The sequence below is a fragment of the Anoplophora glabripennis genome, unplaced genomic scaffold (genome assembly GCF_000390285.2).
Source record: "Anoplophora glabripennis isolate ALB-LARVAE unplaced genomic scaffold, Agla_2.0 scaffold75, whole genome shotgun sequence".
Classification (NCBI taxonomy): Eukaryota; Metazoa; Arthropoda; class Insecta; order Coleoptera; family Cerambycidae; genus Anoplophora; species Anoplophora glabripennis.
This window is the reverse complement of record NW_019416255.1, coordinates 59,111-65,921: the sequence shown is the minus strand read 5'-3', so window position 1 is coordinate 65,921 and position 6,811 is coordinate 59,111.

Here is a 6,811-nt window from a genome sequence, read left to right as displayed (position 1 = left end):
TTTTCGCTGCCCGCAATTTGTCTGGCGTTAATTTACGCGGCTTCTCAGCGTCGGGGGGACCAGGTGTTGTTTCGATGTAGTGCCTAGTTTGGTGTTGTACGGCCGCAGAAGGAGCTGCAGGACGCGTAATGTCCGAGTACTGCTTGAGTAGGCGATCAAACACGGATTCCCCGAAAATCGTTCTGACTGAGGATGTCGCAGAATGTGCGAGTTGGCCTGGAGACGTAATTTGCGTTGTTTCGTCAAGCAGTCTTTTGTTGTGCACGTCCATAAAAAGATAAAAATTCTGCGCCAATTATCGGTTTAGAGACATCCGCGACGACAACCTGCCATGTAAAACAACGACGCAACCAAAGGTTTAATGTCATTGTCACTGTGCCGCACGCAAGAATTGAGGTACCAATTGCCACGAAAAGTTCGTACATCGATTTCGATCGCGATGATTTCATTAGCGCACGCGGATATACACAAAGATCAGCACCCGTATCGACGACAAACTGGACCTTGGAGTACGTATCCGTAACGTACAAACGGCGCGGAATCGGGCACGGGTCGCTGTTCGCCATCATCGACTGCCCGTCTCGTTTCCCGGACGATACATGCACGGATCGCGGCACTCGCGAGCGCGGTCACCAAAACGTTGGTAATACCAGCACTGACCACTGTCACTGTCACGGCTTCGCGATCGGTCTTGCGAACGCGATCTGGTTGTTCTCGTCGTCGATTGCCGCGGTTCACTATTCGTGAATAGCTTCGCCAATGCCTGCGACATCTCCACTAACTGTGGAGCCTGTCGGCTTTTGAACGGGTATAATTTTCGAAGTAGTTTTCTTGTTTGAGGCTCATGTTACTTACTGCGTTGCGCGAAATAAAAACCAGTCTATCTGCACAAAATCACGTACTTTCGCTGAAAAGATCACGTTGCGTCGGGGTCACCACTTGAGGGTTGCTTTTGCTGTACAGCAAGAATAAAACGCTCTCTCAACGGTAATAATAAAGTATTTTATTGAAAACTAAGTTGTGAAAAAAGACGTATTGTCGGTTCGAATGTTTGGTGGAGAGTCCTTGTGTGTGGAGTCGGTCGTAGGTAGCTTGGTAGTCGCTAGCAGAAGTCCCTGGTCCTTGGCGCCACTCTGCTGGGGTCGTCTTCCGGGAACCCCGTGGTGCGTCCGGCGGCGTTCTTGGCGTAATGCTTAAAATGGGTCACTTGCGAACATGTGTACTCACAAAAATGTCTTTTAAAGTTTTTCCACCTTTTGAGGGTTGCCGGCCTTACCGGCATTCTTTTTTTTTTTTTCAATAAAATTGGTTATAAAATAAATAATTCTGATAAGTTTATATATCTTCTTTTTAGTTGAAAATGTTAAAAATGAACACTGAAATTGTTTTTGCTAGCCTATAAGAAGAAAACGCTGTTTTTATATTTTTGTTTGTTGTAAAAAATTTCGTTAAGCATAATTATTGCAATAAATGCCTTTTAAACCCTTTATGCGTCGTTAAAATAATCTCTTGTAGATTTATTTATACGAATATGCGTATAGTTATGGAAATATGTCATGTGAAACGCGTAAACATGTTTGTTACCATCTTAATTATAAATGATAAAATCGATACGTAAGCCTCTACTTGTAATAACGCGTTGTTTGTGTTAGTTGATAGAAATTTCAATACAACTTACTATTACATACAGAGTGTAAATTTGAATGGGAGTCACATAGGCTACTTTTGACGTAAATATATTTATTTTCGCAAATTCCGTCATAAAAACTGAATTTTTAACCATTTTTTTCTTAATTTTCATATTCCTCTATAGGCGAGGCAACGAAGCACAAAAGTTCGGAATTTTTTCAATAAAGACGGATCGGAATGCGGTTTATTGCATTCTCTTCCAAAAATTTTTTGTAAAAAACGTGGCTACTTTGTGTTTCTGACAAACCGGAAATTGCATTGCTGCAGCCAAAAATGCATTCAATAAATGCATTCAATAAATGCATTTTTTGAGATGCCTTTTGGAAGATTTCAAAACTTTGTAAATAAGAGTCAGAACTGGCCCAAATCGGGTACTCGGAGGTTCGAAGTAGCTGATCACGATTATGATGTTCAAATTGACCCCCCGAACACCTGGAGCTCAGGAACGCCGATGAACATCATCTCCATGGGACTCTCCCACAAATCATGCGGGGAAGGAGAGAAACCCGGTGCCCGGGTTTTTTTTGGGTCTCTGAATTCAAATATGCAATCGTCGAACACCTCCCGGACACCTGGTGCGCCCGAACCTGGACGTGGACGTCATCTCCGGGAATTTTCCCGACAAGATTGACAAAAACAACCCGAAAATCATTGTGGGGGCGTTTTTGGGGCGCCTAATCCAAATTTCGCGTCGAAAACGACCCCTTGTACATCTGGTGCACCGGAATCTGGACGCGGACCTCATCTCCGTGGGTTTTCCTCGCACAATAGAAAAAGACTTACCGAAAATCGATATGGGGGGGTTTTTGGGGCACTAAATCCGAATTCCACGTCGACAACGACCCCCCAAACACCTGGTGCACCGGACCCCGGCCGGGTCTTCTCCGTGGGGCTCTCCCAAAATTCAAGCGGGGAAGGAGAGAAACTCAGCGCCCGGGGGTTTCTTGGGTCGCTGAATTCAAATGTGGCATCGGCGAATGCCCCCCGGACATCTGGTGCGCCCGAACCTGGACGTGGACGTCATCCCCGAGAATTTTCCTAACAAGATCGCCAAAAATAACTAAAAAATCATCGTAGGGGCGTTTTTTAGGGCGCTTAATCCGAATTCCACGTCGACTACGACCCCTCGAATACCTGGTGCACCGTAACCTGGGCCTGAACGTCGTCTCCGAGGGTTTTCCAGATACGATCGCAAACACTAACCAAAAATCGTCTCATAATTTCACACATTCAATGGGTAACTCTCGTCTGGGAAGGTAAAGTTACAGTAGGATTGTATTTGATTAGAGTTCAATAGAAAGTTTTTTAAACGACAATTACATAAATATTGACTTTCTATTCATTCCATTTCTTTCCTCCTCACATAATTTAACTAGAATCAACAATTCCACACAGCTGTTGCAATATTGATGTCGGTCTTTATGACATCAGGTTTGGTTGACATTCATGGGAATGACGTCGATGTCAAGATAAAAGTTCGGGTGTACCAGGTGTTAGGAGGGTACTTTTCGACGTGAAATCCGGATTCAGCGCCCCGAAAAACCCCCCATAACGATTTTGGGTTCGTCTTCTTCGATTGTGTGAGGAAACCCCTCGGAGACGACGTTCAGGCCCAGGTTACGGTGCACCAGGTGTACAGGGGGTCGTTTTCGACGTGAAATTTGGATTAAGCGCCCCAAAAAACGCCCCCACAATGATTTTCGGGTTGTTTTTGTCAATCTTGTCAGGAAAATTCTCGGAGATGACGTCCACGTCCAGGTTCGGGCGCACCAGGTGTCCGGGGGGTGTTCGACGATGGCATATTTGAATTCAGCGACCCAAAAAAACCCCGGGCGCCGAGTTTCTCTCCTTCCCCTCGTGATTTGTGGGAGAGTCCCACGGAGATGACGTTCATCGGCGTTCCTGAGCTCCAGGTGTTCGGGGGGTCAATTTGAACATCATAATCGTGATCAGCGACCTCGAAAACCCCCGAGTCCCCGATTTGGGCCAGTTCTGACCCTTATTTACAAAGTTTTGAAATCTTCCAAAAGGCGTCTCAAAAAATGCATTTTTTGAATGCATTTTTGGCTGCAGCAATGCAATTTCCGGTTTGTCAGAAACACAAAGTAGCCACATTTTTTACAAAAAAATTTTGGAAGAGAATGCAAAAAACCGCATTCCGATCCGTCTTTATGGAAAAAATTCCGAACTTTTGGCCTTTTTAGTGCTTCATTGCCTTGACTACTAGTAAACAAGCGAGTATGACGTCAAACAACAGCGAGCGTTTCGCTGGGAAAATCTTATAATTTGAGAAAAATATGGGTTTTATTTGAAACTAAATTTCCACACCACCCGTTATGAGATACTCTAAAGCAAGGGTCGGCAACTGGCGGACCGCGGTCCAGATCCGGACCGCGGAAGGTAAAATACTAGACCGCCAAACATTTTTTGAAAATAAAAATTATCCAAATAAATTATTTAAAAAAAATTTTTTTACGTTTGAGTGCCACCCTAATCATTTTTTCTAGTATTTTACAATTGTGACTGATTTGAGTTCTTAATGCAAATGAAAATAAAAAATTAGTAAGAAATATGAATTTTTTTCTGGACCTCGTTAAAACATTTCAAAAGTATCCGGACCCCACCTAAAATTACTTGCCGACCCCTGCTCTAAAGCTTTGGTTTGTTAGAACTGTGCGTCGCAGACGACATACGCAGTTAGCAGAATCTGTAGCTTTCAACTTTATCGGTTTTGAAGGAGGGTGGTTCCTTAGATTTAGTGCTTTGATTGTATAGAAGATATTTATTATTTTGGCAAATTTTAATTTTTTTTTCATGACAATGGTTGAATATTTTTTGCTGACAATAATTAGTTGTCGTCGTCAAAATAAAAATGAATATCAAATGTTTTCTAACAGACGTTTGGAAGGGACGGTATACAATGGGGGATGTTCTCGTACGAGATCTATTAATTTCTCGTCTTCCTCTGATGAAAACTTGGTTGACATTTTAAAACTCGTTAAAAATAAATGCTTGTGAGCTCAACTGAACGACTGCCTTGAAATCAAATCCAATTTGATTTCGACTGAACCGAGGACGCACATAATTTTCTGCCTACCGTGAGTCCACCTAAGCAGACTTTAACAAACCAGCTACACATCTTCTTGTGTTCTAGATTCTAACATAAGTCCGACGCGTACAGCTGACTGTCTGCTTTGTGTCGCCTACAGCTCTAACAAACCATAGCTTAACTATGAACCTAACTTAACCTAACAAGTAATTTAACAGAAAACTCAATTAGGAATAAATAAATAATGAAAATGAAAACATTGTTGACAGGGGATGAGTAAATTAAAGAGTTCATATAACCTGAGTGGCCAAGGTACATGTTCGAAATGCCCATCCGCTTATTCTTATAATTCTCGGTTAACCAGTCCATAATAAGTCCCATTCCACTGTTTGGTCGTGCCCATCATGTCGACTTCTTACATTCAGCGGTAAGCTTTCCAACCTATTTCTCAGTAAATTGAAGTAACTTTTACCACTGAATCTATCATCTATACAACAGGGTGTTGCATCACGAGAGCGACATGGCTTAATGGGAGATAGAGGACTTTTAGGGTAACTAGGATCGCCTATAGAAATAGCTCCTTGGCCATTCTTTATTGAGATACAGGGTGATTTATGATTTTTGATCAAAACTGCTTTATGACATAACTTTGGTAGGGAATGGAATAATGGGTTCAGATTTGGTAGGATTAATGCACTCACGATACTTCATGTATGCATGTATGACACCAAAAAAATCCAGGTCGGGACTGCAAAAATTGTTAATTTTTTGTGCAAGTCTAGAAAACAACACTCTGTATGTATTTTTTGAAATTCCGATACGATACTCGGAAAGAGTATAAAAAAGTGATCTTAAAGACGTATTTCTTTTTTTTACACTTTGGTGGTTATTTAAATAAGCTGTTGAATTTTGAAGCAGATATCTTCAACCGATTGAGCTAAAATTTTGTATACATTTTCGGTTTGGATGACAATACATGATTAGCTGTGTTTAATGCTTGCCTACAATATGGGTATCAAATGAAAGGAAGAATACGAATGCGAGTTTTAAAAAAATAAGATGCTGAACATAAACTCCGTTATTCAATCCGTCTGAAATTTTGGTGTACTGGGGTTTTTGGAATCCTCGATTATGTTATTGAGGTCGAATTGTTCAAGTCTGTAGGAACGGTTAGTTAACTTTGACTTGTGTAATTTGGTGAGATAGGCGTCAATAGCATTGGTTTGCAACCTGTCTAGGAGAAGGATAACTCCAAAATCAAACCCGGAACTGTGTTTCGTAAGGCACAAGTAAGCTTCAAGTTGAAATAAGTGGCGCATGTGCAATTTCCAGCAAAATATAGTCACGGCACTGCAGAACGAAGAATGCTGCCAATTATATTATGTTGGGGTACACAAAATGCAGGGTAGTACCATCGACCATGCCGTTGTATACTTAGGCTCGAAGCTCTTCGCTGCCGGTCAAGCATACGTGGCCTTAAGTAGGGTGAAATCATTAGAAGGTCTCCTTATTGAAGAGCTAGACTGTTCGAAATTAACCGGCAAACGACCTTGCAATAATGATGCGTTGATTGAGATGAACAGACTGAGGAACGTGTCCAGCGATAACTAAAAAGTAAAAAATAAATTAAAAGTAAAAAAGCCTTTTTAAAAAACAAGCTTTTATTTAAATGCGCTAAAAAGAAAAAAATAAACTTTAACTTTAAAACTTTTACTATCAACTTATAACGTCATTACACAATTTATATGTTATAAAAGCTTGTCGCGAGATTTAAGTACTCGTATTTACTTAGTTTGAATTATTTCTTTTTTAAATAATGACTTTATAAGTTGATAGTAAAAGTTTTAAAGTTAAAGTTTATTTTTTTCTTTTTAGCGCATTTAAATAAAAGCTTGTTTTTTAAAAAGGTTTTTTTACTTTTAATTTATTTTTTACTTTTTAGTTATCGCTGGACACGTTCCTCAGTCTGTTCATCTCAATCAACGCATCATTATTGCAAGGTCGTTTGCCGGTTAATTTCGAACAGTCTAGCTCTTCAATAAGGAGACCTTCTAATGATTTTACCCTACTTAA